This window comes from Nicotiana attenuata, unplaced genomic scaffold, assembly GCF_001879085.1.
Source record: "Nicotiana attenuata strain UT unplaced genomic scaffold, NIATTr2, whole genome shotgun sequence".
Lineage (NCBI taxonomy): Eukaryota > Viridiplantae > Streptophyta > Magnoliopsida > Solanales > Solanaceae > Nicotiana > Nicotiana attenuata.
The window spans coordinates 109,540-123,923 of NW_017671211.1; the positions used below are offsets into that span (position 1 = coordinate 109,540).

The 14,384-nt window shown below is 39.4% G+C and overlaps 1 pseudogene; it reads left to right on the forward strand.

Annotated features, from left to right (window-relative positions):
* The window catches only part of LOC109206723, a 46,346-nt pseudogene that overhangs the window by 16,995 nt on the left and 14,967 nt on the right, over positions 1–14,384 (forward strand).

Genomic DNA, 14,384 nt, shown 5'->3' on the forward strand with positions numbered 1-14,384 from the left:
ATTGATAGGTTCTTAATCTCACCGGAATGGAACGAATGCTTCAAAGTTGTGAAACAGGTTGCACTACCAAGAGTCATCTCAGACCACAAACCACTACTGCTGGAAAATGGGGATTGGGAAATGAACCCCTCTTATTTTAAATTTGAAAATATGTGGCTGCAAGTAGATGGTTTCATGGAGAAAATTGAAGAATGGTGGGGAAGCTATGATCTAAATGGGAGCCCAGATTTTATCCTAACACAGAAGTTAAGGCTACTGAAAAAGGACATTACCATATGGAACAAAGAAGTTTTTGGCAAGGTGGAGATTAGGAAGAGCAAGATTCTAGACGAACTAATGGCACTCGAGCAACTCACTGAAAACAGAGTTCAATCAACGGAGGAAAAAAGCAAAATGCTTGCTTTGAAATTGGAACTGGAGCAACTTGTTAGAGCTGAAGGGATTTCTTGGAGGCAGAAATCTAGATGTCTCTGGCTCAAGGAAGGTGACAAGAACACCAAGTTCTTTCAAAGAATTGCTAACTCTCACAGAAGAAGTAATTGTATTGATAGACTGATGGTGGATTCTGAGATCATTGAGGACAAAAAGCACATCAAAGGGGAAATTCTTGATTTTTATCAGAATCTATACACTGAATTTGAACAATGGAGACCTACAGCTAGATTTGATGATCTAGCCACTCTCTCAGAGGAAGACATGGTCTGGTTAGAGAATCCATTTGAAGAGCAAGAAGTACTATCAATTATCAAGGCATGTGCTCCAGACAAGGCTCCTGGACCTGATAGTTTTACAATGGCATTTTTTCAAAAGGCCTGGGGGTTCATTAAAAATGAGCTAATGGCTGCTTTACAATTTTTCCATCATAATTGCCACATGGTGAGGTCTTGCAATGCTTCCTTCATTGCATTGATCCCCAAAAAGAAGGGAGTTATAGATCTTAAAGATTATAGACCAATCAGCCTGATTGGTAGTCTGTATAAAATAGTTGCTAAGATCCTAGCAGAAAGGCTCAAGAAGGTGATAGGTGGTTTGGTCTCTAGGCATCAAAATGCGTTTATCAAGGGCAGACAGATCACTGATGCAGCCCTCATTGCAAATGAGGTTCTGGATTGCCAACTTAAGAGTGGTAAGCCAGGTATTCTATGCAAACTGGATGTGGAGAAGGCCTTTGATAAGCTAAACTCGTCTTATCTCTTAGCAGTTCTCAAGAAGATGGGCTTTGGGAATAGATGGCTAAAGTGGATTAAGTTTTGCATCACTACAGTAAAATATTCAGTTCTTGTTAACGGGGGACCAGTGGATTTTTTCTCTCCGCAGAAGGGTTTGAGACAGGGTGATCCCCTCTCACCTTTCCTCTTTATTTTGGCCATAGAGGGTCTGATCAAGATGCTTGACAAAGCCAAACAACTACAGTGGCTCAATGGTTTTCATGTAAGCCTGAATCCTGAGAGTTCTCTCTCTGTCTCCCATCTTTTGTACGCTGATGATACACTCATTTTCTGCGGGGCAGAGAGATCTCAAGTATTATATCTCAATCTCACTTTACAACTTTTTGAGGATATATCAGGCTTGCATATCAATATGTTGAAAAGCAAGGTATATCCAGTCAACAATGTCCCCAACCTTGATGAATTAGCCGGAATCCTATCTTGTGATATAGCTGCACTACCAACTACATATTTGGGACTCCCACTTGGTGCCAAATTTAAATCAACTGAAGTTTGGAGTGGTGTGATTGTGAAGTTTGAAACAAAGTTAGCCTCTTGGCAAAGACAATATCTTTCTATGGGGGGAAGATTGACACTCATTAATAGTGTATTGGATAGTATTCCTACTTATCTCATGTCTCTGATTCCAATTCCGAACAAGGTAGTCAAGCAGTTGGATAAAATCAGAAGAACCTTTATCTGGGAAGGAGGCAGCAAGTGTCACAAACTTCACTTAGTCAAATGGTCAAAAGTTACCATGCCAAAGCAACTTGGTGGACTAGGTATCAGGGACCTCAACATACATAACAAGTGCATGCTTATGAAGTGGCTATGGAGATATTGTCAAGAAGGGAATACGCTATGGAAACAGGTGGTAACTGCAATTCATGGATCTCAAAGCCACTGGTGCACCAATCTGTCAAGAAGACCATATGGAGTAGGGCCTTGGAAATTTATCNACATCAAGTTTGTAAGGATAGATGGTTACAAGGGACTATCCTAATGAATGAATTCTCAGACCTCTACCAGATAGCTAATGATCAAGATTCCTCTATCTCTCAGAATTGGCAAGACAATTGCTGGCAAATCCAATTCAGAAGGGATTTCCAAGACTGGGAAATTCCACAGTTGTTGAGTCTCCTGGCTAAATTAGAGGGATACTCAGTCAACCACAACATTGCTGACAATATTAAGTGGATGGATGGCCTCTACTCAGTGAAAGCAGGGTACTCTCATTTATGCTCAACTAATGAAATCATTGATAGATGGTCTTGGAAGTACATCTGGAAGACAAGCCTTCCCCCAAAGATCATTTGCTTCAGCTGGATAGCCCTTAATGAAACTTGTTTAATACAGGACAACCTTAACAGAAGAGGTATGCCAATTGTTAACAGATGTTTTATGTGCCGGCAACATTCAGAGACCAACAGACACCTTTTGCTACATTGCTCAGTTGCCTCAGACATATGGTGCATGTTTCTTTCTATCTTTGGTCTCAGTTGGGTCATGCCACAAAGCATCAGAGAAGTCTATGAATGCTGGTCTGGTTGGAAAGTTGATAGAGTCATCAGAAAAGTCTGGCAGATGATCCCTGCTTGTATCTTTTGGTGTGTCTGGACGGAAAGGAATCACAGATGTTTTGATGGGATATCAACTCCAACACACACACTTAAAGCTAGATGTCTCCTTTGGTTATTTAGTTGGCAGTATTTAGCCCCCGTAGATTGCCATATTAACTTTTTGGATTTTGTCAGCTCTTTTGTACCAAAGCTGACTCTTTCCCCCTCTTGTACTTCTTGCATCTTCTTGATGCCTTTTTCTATATAACTCATTACTTCATCAAAAAAAAAAAAAAAAAACACTTTTTTCTGTTGATTGCCACATTGTCAGTCGTAACGTCCCAAAATGTTCTTATTTCCACTATCATCTGCAAGTTTAATCTAAAGTGCTAAACATTCTTGCAAAAATATTGTTCGGTTGATTGCCACATCGCCAGTCTAAAATGTTCTTGTTTCCAATGTCATCTTCTGCAGGTTTAATCATCTAGAATTAGTCCTGTAGTAATGAAATCTGGGGTTTTGCCTTGCGGGAATTTTCACATTTCATATGAAAGTAACTACTACTAATAATCGGAATATCATGTTTTTGATTACTTTGCTTGCACCATAACTATTTTCTTATTTGAAAGCTCCTCCAAGTATCTTATTCCATCCTGATGAATGATCTTCCATTTCCTCGTGAACCTATTCATTTCAATATTTCTGTTCTATGCAGTTGATGGCACTTAAATCTTGTCATGATCGTAATATCTCTGTTACACATCAGTTGATGGTTGAAATACCTGTGGTTAATGTGTCACCAGAATGTGTCCAAAACTTCAGCTGCGTTTTGCCCATTAAGAATTGAAAAAGCTTTGTACAAAAATATCAAAAAGGATCGGAAAATATACTCTAGAGTTATCTATCTATATCTATACTATATTAAAAGCACGAAGGCCCTTAGCGAAATGTCGGTCGTTTGTCTTTTTTACCCTCTAAAGATAGAGTTCATACTAGACAAAATAGTCATCTAATTATTTTCCTAAAAATTTGGACTTTGAAATCAAATAAAAATTTATTTATTAAATACTTCCTTATTTTAACTATGTACAAGATCCTAAATATTAGGACTCTTCTTAAATCCTTCAAAGTTTCCAAGTTTTCGTTAGGCAATTTTTTTCCAAGTCTTTGGCCTTTTTATTTTGATAAAACATAATTTAATCATATTTAGTATCAAACGTAGATAGTTAAACATAATAAAATTCTATCTTTGTTCAAATCCCCGTCAGGCATATTTATTTTTCAAGTCTTTACCCTTTTTATTTTTTATAAATAATATAAATTAGCTTGAACTTAAATAGTTAAATATAATAAAATTTTATCTTTGGCCAAATCCAAATTATACAAAAAATTTACACCTTTTTAGTCTATTTCAGTTGCCTATCGGCTAATTTGGTAACCAAAAGCGAAAAAACAGGCAAAACAAGTTTTTTAACAAATTGTTCTTTTGAATTTTGGTTTCTTCTCTCTCCGTTTATTGAAATGTTATGTTATTTTGACAAATTTAATTAGAACCGTCCCAAAATATCATAACTATTTGGTGTAGTTGGAGCAATTGTACATCTCAATAGAGCATTAAAATATTTATCTACCTATCTATCTATTTATACAATATTAAAAGCATAAAAGTCCTTAGTGAAATATCGTTCGCCAATTTTGCCCTTTAAAAATAGATTTTATACTAGATAAAATAGTCGCTTAATTATTTTTCTAATTTAGGCCTTTAAAATCAACTAAAATTTTATTATTAAAATTTTCTTTATTTAAAGCCCATTAATATTATAGCTGTATTGAACTATACTTATAAGATTCTTTATTATGCAAAACGTGAGTTAGCAAAATTCTATAGGAGACACAATGAATTCTGAAAACATAAAAATTCAAAACATATGATTTTTCTTACTATTTGTAATCGAATTCTTATTGGAAAAATTATAATTATTCTCACATATTTAAAAATTAGAATGAGCAAATATTCAAAATTTGAATTAATAAAAATTAAGTTATTTCTTTTAATGTTGAGAACAAATAATTAAGTCGTTGAATTAAATTATTAGTAGACGAATCCAATTCAATTATTTTACAAATTTATCATATAAGAATTTGTTTTTTGTTAAATTAACAAAACACTTAAAGTACATAAATTGTATTTTTGTAATAAGAATATCGACAGTGAAAGAAATCATAAAATATAACAAAATTAATTATAGTAAAAAGTAAAGATTCAAATCGGCGAAAAAACAAATTTTAAGCAATAAGGTAAAATTGTAGAAGGCAACCAGATTATAAATGAGTTTTCATTTGTTTCTTTCTTGCATTCAGTCTAACAAATGAAAACGTCTCGCTACAATTTTTATACTAAGTTTTTTCTTGTAAAATATTAGTTCAATATTACTCATTCATTAAACCTTACATGCCAACTTTTTCATTCGCAACGTTTTAAGACACCAAGAGATTTGATTTTTAATTTGTGTTAGTTGATAAATCTTTAAAGACTTGTAAATATTAACAATTTTCATAAGTTTCGACATAAGTCCGGACAAAATAACAATAAGGCGTATAAATAAAATTCCTTCATTTGTTATGCTAACTAAATGGGAATAATATTTATTATTAAAAAAAATTAAATTATATTTTATAACTCAAACAAATTATCTAATAACATGTGTGTAAATTTTAAATTTGTGTATTCATTAATATATGTACACGCGCAAAGCGCATACCCTAAAACTAGTAAACTTATAATTGTAGCAGCTGATTTTTTATTTGAATAGTGGTAAAGGTTACTTATCTGATGTTACACATATCCAATTCCACGATGAAATTCCGAATGCTTCACAGTGTACTCACTTCAGCACTGGTTCTGCATGCTGCTTAACATCATCTTCAATCAACCTTAGCCATATTTTCGGAGGTTTTAGGTCAAGTAACAACAACAACAACAAGCTCAGTAAAATTCCACAAGTGGGGTCTGGGGAGGATGAAGTGTACGCAGACATTACCCCTATCTAGTGAAGGTAGGGGTAAATTGATTCGTTTCGGGGAGGACCCTTCTCAGCTTCAGAGTGGTTCGCAACAAAGATTTTACCAAATGACAAGGCTTGGTATCACTTCACATCTTGTATCCCTATAAGTATAATATCTGCTAAGAAAATGTATGTTGAGCCTAACTTAACTCCAGAAGCTAGCTCAAGTGGTAAAGATTTTCAAAACTAGATAAGGAGACTACAACACACACACTTAACCAGTGTGGCATTTAATGCCACCCTGCACGTTAAGGCTTGGAAATCTGGAAGCGTGGAGTAACGGGTGCCCCATTGTTGGATAGCCCAACGTCAGGGGTAGGTCTGGCTCTGAAATCATGTTGATTTGTGTGACCATCTCATCTAAAAGATCAAGCTGTTAAATAGTGCACACCTTTTTTCTAAAAGGAAAAGTGTAGAAGGTAAGGTTTGAAACACCTTTATTTACTTGATAAATGAAGGCACACCTTTATTTACTTAATTATGACTTCGACACATCTCACGTGCAAGAATGAATTTTTTTTCATGGGTCAAGCAAGTGAAATTTTTTATTTAATAAAAGGTGGCGGTTAGACTTGAACCAAAGACCTCTGTCTGCTTTAAAACCATGTTTTGAAAATAGACCTTACATCTAACTCAATCCCAAAAGTTAGCTCAATTGATGAAAATACAAGGCCATATAAGAAGATTACATCTCATACACTTAACCGACATGGACTATATAATGCACTAAAGGAGTTGTTTTTCTGCTGGCCTTTCTTATCTAAACTTTGTGCAATATAACTGATGAGATCAACAGCCATGGATATTAGAAGATATGTTATTGTTGGAACAGGATGATGTTGCTTCAAAACTAAAGAACTTTTGGAACATCATCAATGTAACTCAAACAAAGAGTGAAGATAAAGGACTACCAGAAATAAAATCAATATATGTTCTTGATTATTCCAACCAAATTGAATTGAAGAACAACACTATTTCCTCTGTTTATCTTTCTACCTATGGTTCTTAAGTTACATTTGAGCTTTGATTCCTGACTGGGTAGCTGGGTTACAGGGCCAATCGCAACCAGCACTGCACGGCAGCAGCCTGACTCTCAAGCCACTCAGCCTTCTTTTTCGCACACAGTTTGACACTTAGAATTATTTCAGACTTGTAAAACGTAAGCAACACACAGTAGTGCGGGTAAAACCCAACCTTTATTCTATTCTTGCAGAATATACAAAGGACACTCAGTTGGAAGGCTCACATATGCTTACTTGCCTTAAACCAACGAAATACAACATTATAAAGGGGGCTGCCTATGGCAGATTACACGGGGCAGTTATACAATGTGCTTGGCACATGCCAAGCTTAAAACAAGCATAAAGATACAACCACGTTTTCGAATTCATCTTCCCACGAAATGAACTTCTCTTCAGCACTTTGGCCAACTGCAACATGTGCATTGTACATGGCTAAACTTCCACAGCACATGCACAACACACTTCTTCACAATCACATGACTTGCACACTTGTTCTACAGCTTTCCCACACTTTGCCTTTTGCTTGTCTTTGGACCATGCCTCGCCCATAAGCTCATGACAATGCCTTGTCACAACCATTGCCGTCCCACTGATCCTCACGCATGCCTTAGCCAAGTGCCAAGTACCATGCGCCTTCATTTGCCATAGCCGTCACCCACAATCAAGGCTGCTTTGCCATCACCCAAGACACCTTGCCTAGCTGACGTGCCCAAGTCCATGCACTAACTTAGGCACACTCCCAGCTCCGCACATTGCTTGCCAACGCCCGCACGAACCTATGCCAAGGGCAATGTACAAGCCCTTGACATCGGTAATGCCTGACATCCGTCATGTCTCAATATTCGAGGCTAACAAACCACCCCCACTAGTTGAACTCGATGCCCTCGTCGAGGCTGACTTCAAGTAGTCCTCAATTTGTTGTTCATATTGCCACAATGTACCACCCTTTTCCCAAGTCGCATCTGCCTCGGGCTTCCCCTTCCACTGAATCAGAAATTCTGTCCGCCTATTCTTCTTATGCATCCCAAGAAACCGGTGGTCAAGAATCTTCTCAATTTCTTCCTCAAGCTGAGTGCGCACCTCGGGAGGAGCTCTCTTTATTTTGTGCCTGTCCGGATCTTCAGGATTTTCAACATAAGGCCTTAGATAACTCACATGGAAAGTCGGATGAATCTTCATTCTTTCAGGCAGCTTCAGTCGGTAAGCAACTTCACCAACCTTTTGAGCAACTTCAAAAGGACCATCTTACCTTGAAACCAAAGCTTTATGTCTAACCCGGCTGTCAATCTTTTTCCAAATCTGTGGAGTAAGCTTTAACAGCACTTTGTCACCTACTCTGAACTCCAATGGATGCCTGTTTCGATCAACATACTTCTTCATATGTTTCTGTGCCATTTTCAAGCTATCTGTTGCTTCTTCCATCATAGCTTGTCTATCCCAACCATAGCGGTAGGCAGCTGGACATTTACCCCCAGTTTTCTGTTGTGCAATCTTCGTTGGTTGTGCAGGCTGCTTCCCCAAAACAATTTCGAACGAACTCATCTCCGTTGCTGAAGACTTGTGCAAATTATAAGAGAATTGTGTACAGTCTAATAAGTCTGTCCAGTTTCGCTGACTCGCAGTCACGAAATGCCTCAAGTATTCTTCCAGCAAATGGTTGATTCTCTCCATTTGGCCATCAGTTTGGGGATGATTTGCCATTGAAAACTTCAAGTTTGTACCCATCAAGTTGAACAAATACGTCCAGAAGCGGCCCGTAAATCGTGCATCCCTGTCACTAACCACATCCTTTGGCATTCCGAAATATTTAACCACGTTCTTGAAGAATAATTCAGTAGCAACCTTTGAAGGACATTCTGTTGGGGCAATAAAAATAGCATACTTAGAAAACCTATCAACCACAACCATGATCGAAGACAACCCATTAACTTTAGGGAACCCGCTGATAAAATCCATAGAAACAGATGCCATGTTTCTTCTGGAATAGGCAGAGGTTGCAGCAAACCCGCCTCTTTCTTTCACTCAGTTTTGTCAAGCTGACACACAAGGCAACTCTTCACGTAAGCTTCCACGTCATGCTCCATCTTGGGCCAAAAGTAGTATCGGGATAGCAGAGCCATCATCCTTTCAATTCCCGGATGACCAGCCCATAGAGTATCATGCGTCTCTTTCAACAGTTCACGACGCAACCCATCACCAAGTGGCACCAAGATTCTCCCCCCTTTGAAATAGAGAAGATCGTCCTCGATCCAGTACCGCCTTACTGTCCCTTCTCTCACATGATTCATTGTTTTGATGTACAATGGATCATTAGCAGCACACGACTTGATCTTATCATGAAAATCATATTCAAGTCGAGTAATAGAATAAACAGCAGCAAATACCTCTTTCCGACTCAATGCATTAGCAACTTGGTTGTGTTTTCCCGGCTTGTGCTCCCAAATAAAATCATATTCTGTCAAGAATTCTTGCCAACGATTCTGCTTCGGACTTATAGCTTTTTCTGTGTCTTGAAAAATGTATTAGCCACATTATCCGTTCTCACAACGAATTTAGTTCCCAGCAAATACACCTGCCAAATCTGCAAGCAATGAATCACAACAACTATTTCTTTCTCATGAGCCGAATACCTTTGCTCCGCTTCATTCAATTTTCTGCTTTCAAACGCCACTGGGTGGCCTTCTTGAACCAACACACCTCCAACAGCCTTGCCAGAAGCATCAGTATGAACTTCAAAGGGCAGTTCAAAATCAGGAAGCCGCAAGATAGGTTCTGAGGCAATAGCTTCTTTCAGCATATCAAACGCACCACTGCATTTTTCAGACCACGCCCACCTAACATTCTTCTTCTACGAATCAGTCAAAGGAGCAGCTTTCTTTGAATAGCCAGCAATGAATTTCCAATAATAATTTGCTAACCCAAGGAAAGATCTCAACTCTTTCACAGAATTAGGCACCTGCCACTCCACAATGACCTGCACCTTTTTCGGGTCCATCCGCACCTGATTTTGGCTCACCAAGTGCCCAAGAAATTTGATCTCCTGTCTAGCAAACTCACACCTTTCCATCTTCACATAAAGCTGGTACTCCCTCAAACGAGACAGCACCTTAATCAAGTGTGACATATGTTCGTCCAAGGTTTGACTATAGATAACAATGTCGTCTAAGTAGACGACGACAAAATCATCCAAGTACCCATACAGCACATCATTCATCAGGTTGCAAAAAGTAGCAGGGGCATTTGTCAACCCAAACGCCATAATAAGAAATTCATATGAGCCATACCTCGTAACACATGTAGCTTTAGACTCGTCACTTTCAGCTATCCATACCTGCCAATAACCAGACCTTAAATCAAGCTTCGTGAACCAGCAAACCTTGCTCAATCTGTCCATCAAGTCTTGCACCAACGGAACCGGATATTTGTTCTTTACAGTCACCTTGTTCAACGCCCAATAATCAACACACATCCGAAATGTCCCGTCCTGTTTCTTTTGAAATAAAATAGGTGCACCAAATGGAGCTTTTGATGGTTGAATCAGTCCCGCATCGAGCAACCCGTTCAATTGTTTCCGCAATTCAGCCAACTCTTTTCGCGCCATCCGATAAGGAGGTTGAGCAGGAGGCATTGAACCCGACAGCAACTCTATCTTGTGATCAATAGCCCTCCGCGGTGGTAAATTCTTAGGCAATTCAGGTGGCATCACATCAGTAAAGTCACTCAATATTTGAGCGACGCAGTCCGACACTTCAACCTTCACATCAGGCTTCACCTCAACCATAGCAGCAAGGAAAGTATCATCTCTCCTTTTCAAACCTTTTTCGACCATCATGGCAGAAACTAATGAAGCCTTCCGTTGAGTTTCTTCTTTCCCATAAGGATGAACAGCCTTTACAAAACCAGGAGTCATTTCATGCATGATCATCACCCCGTCCAAGTGAGGCATTGGAACAAAGCGATTTTTTCGCATAAAGTCGATTCCAAGGATCACCTCAAAGTCCTCCAATGGAATTACCATCAAGTTAACTTTCCCTTTCTAGTTCCCAACAGACATAGGAACATTATAAGCCATACCCACAATGGCTTGGGCTTTAGCATTCACAGTCTTCATGTAAGAGGGACATTTGCTCACATTCAACCCATACTTCTGCACCAATTTCGCCGAGACAAAGGTGTGAGTAGCGCCAGTATCTACCATTGCTATCACGCCCTTTTCTCCAATTTGCATTTTAATGTGCATCAGCAAAGAGTGAGGGTTCGTCTCATCACTTGTAGCATTAAGCAACGAGATTACATTCAGCAATTGCAGAGGATTTACCAAGGCAGCAGCAACTTCTTGACCTTCTCCATCCCGATTATTTTCTGTAGCAAGCAAAGCATTAACCCGTTCCCGATTCGGACAGTTTTTGGCAATGTGAAGTCCGCCGCAAGTCTAGCAACCACCACCCTTTTTGTTGGCAATGCCTTTGTTTCTAACAGATCCGTCAACAGTAGCCTTGCCCTTTTCCACGATTTCTTTTCGAACTTCCTTCCTCCATTCCCCTTTCTTCTCCTCCTTTTTCTTAGGTTTTAAAGTAGAAGGAATTTCATAAAGACTCCGGGTACCACCAATGAATCCACTGCAGCACTCGCACTCGGGAGATCCTTCACGTTCTGTCTCATGAGTTCGTTCTGTGCCCACGCTTGCATTTCAGAAAGAAAATTATGCAACTTGTCATCCTCCGACATGTTTTGTATATCTAGCATTAAGGAAGTGAATTCCTTAATATAATCACGAATTGTTCCAGTTTGCCGTAGACGTTTCAAGCGATCCCTAGCAAGCCAAGATGCGTTGCTAGGTAAGAACTGGTCCTTCATTTCTTTCCGGAGTTTCTCCCACGTATCGATCTTGGGTCTGCCTGCACTTTCGTCATCAGCCATGCGAGTTCTCCACCACAATTTAGCATCTCCCGTTAGATACATGCTTGTAACTGTGACTTTCTCCCTGTTTGGAAGTTTGGTAGCAACGAAATATTGCTCCATATCCCACAGAAAGTTCTCCAGTTCTTTAGCACTACGCGCTCCACCAAACGCCTTCGGATCAGGGATCTTTACCTTAGAACGTTCTTCACTGCCATGGCCAGGAGCAGCCAACGCCCTTCGAAGAACAGTAATTTCCAAGTTCCGAGTTTCGATCTCCTTTTTCAGATCTTCAACTTGAACATTCGTGGCCTCACAAGTTTGTTGAATACCATCACGAAACTAACCCGTCCCATCCTTTAGATGATAGATCTCAGAAATCAGATCATCCAGATCCAAAGGATCATCAGTTACGCCAATCAACACCTCCAACACGATCACGCAAATCTGAAGTGGCTCCACCAGCGATGGTCCCAAATCAACGAGCAAAGCTCTGATACCAGTTGTTACGGGGCCAATTTTTCGCAACCAGCACTGCACGGCAGCAGCCTGACTCTCAAGCCACTCAGCCTTGTTTTTCGCACACAGTTTGACACTTAGAATTATTTCAGACTTGTAAAACGTAAGCAACACACAGTAGTACGGGTAAAACCCAACCTTTAATCTGTTCTCGTAGAATATACAAAGGACACTCAGTTGGAAGGCTCACATATGCTTACTTGCCTTAAACCAATCAAATACAACATTATAAAGGGGGCTGCCTATGGCAGATTACAGAGGGCAGTTACACGGGGCAGTTATACAATGTGCTTGGCACATGCCAAGCCTAAAACAAGCATAAAGATACAGCCACGTTTTTGAATTTATCTTCCCACGAAATGAACTTTTCTTCAGCACTTTGGCCAACTGCAACATGTGCGTTGCACATGGGTAAACTTCCACAGCACATGCATAGCACACTTCTTCACAGTCACATGGCTTGCACACTTGTTCTACAGCTTTCCCACACTTTGCCTTCTGCTTGCGTTGCCTTGTCTTTTGACCATGCCTCACCCATAAGCTCATGACAATGCCTTGTCACAACCTTTGCCGCCCCACTGATCCGCACGCATGCCTTAGCCAAGTGCCATGCGCCTTCATTTGCCATAGTTGTCGCCCACAATCAAGGCTGCCTTACCATCACCCAAGACACCTTGCCTAGCTGACCTGCCCAAGTCCATGCACTAACTTAGGCACACTCCCAGCTCCGCACATTGCTTGCTAACGCCCGCACGAACCTATGCCAAGGGGCAATGTACAAGCCCTTGACATTGGTTCTGCCCGACATCCGTCATGTGTCAATATTAGGGGCTAACAGTTGAGACATAGGAGTAATAACTTGGAGATCCCAGGTTTTAAGTCTCAATTACTGAGTCTGAGCCTATGTACTCCTAGCTTAGTGGAAGGCGACACCTTTGCTTGTTGCTTTACCAGCTGCCCGGTGAATCAGCTGAAATCCGCCAAGCACTGGATACAGAACGTCAATACACAAAAAGATTACGTTTGAGGTTTGAAGCGAAAAATGGACAAGGCCTATCTTAGCATAAATTAGAGTTGGAGCTTAGATCTTCTTGTCGGACTCCAGTTAAAGTTTTAGGATGAATAGTTTTGTTATAACTTATAACTGAGACAAAAAGGAACAGTATGAACAAAATGATATGCTTTCGATATGCCAGCCCAGTCTAATTGAGTTTAAAAGAAGTTTTGAGAATGCTTGATGATGGTTCTCTTGAGTTGTTGATTATAAATTTTGATTGTCAGCTGTTTTTTTTTTTAGCTTCTACTTTCTCACTGATGCTAAATTAAATATCCATGAAATTCATGCTTATACACATTGCTGATCTCACTCTTTCTTTCTCAGCTGATTTAAAGAATCTGCTTTATGTAATTTCTTAGCTTTGTTTAAAGTATCCACTGTCTATATGCATGTGAAGTACAGTTGTCAATTCTTTGATTGTTCTAGGACTTAGGCTTTCCACATTAAGCTTTCTATGACATATCAAAGAGTCTTTTATATATAGGATGGAATTTATACTAGTATGCCTTCTGATTGTCTTATGCAAGAGAATATGGTCGTTTGCTTTGAGGATCAAGATTCTGGGAGGTGCTTGAAAGGTCATCCAAATGAAGATGAGAATTATACAACTAAGATGTACGTCAACTTACCTATTTCTTCCATATCTTTTGTGTTGAGTTGTCTTCTAGATTATAGTCAACTGCTAATACTGCTGGATGTTTATTGTAGATTCTTGAGTGAAATCTCGAATACATGACCTCATGTTTCGGTTGAAACCCTGTTGCAGCAAAGTAGCTGTCTTATTTGCGTCCTTTGGGTTCCCACTTCGTGATACATCATCAAGTGTCTGGGAAAATAATTTATGTGCTGAAAATGTACTCTTTTTCCTACTTCCAGGGATTTAAGTTCACTGATTTAATCTCAGTGACAGTCTCTCTTCGTAAGTGCCTTATTTCCTCGGAATGGTTGAGAAACTAACTTCCATGAAGACAACGTGGTCTTATTTCCTCCTTCCAGGAGTTTCTTAAGTCTCTGACATAAATATTTGCTCCTGTGAGAAAATAGATAAATAGAAG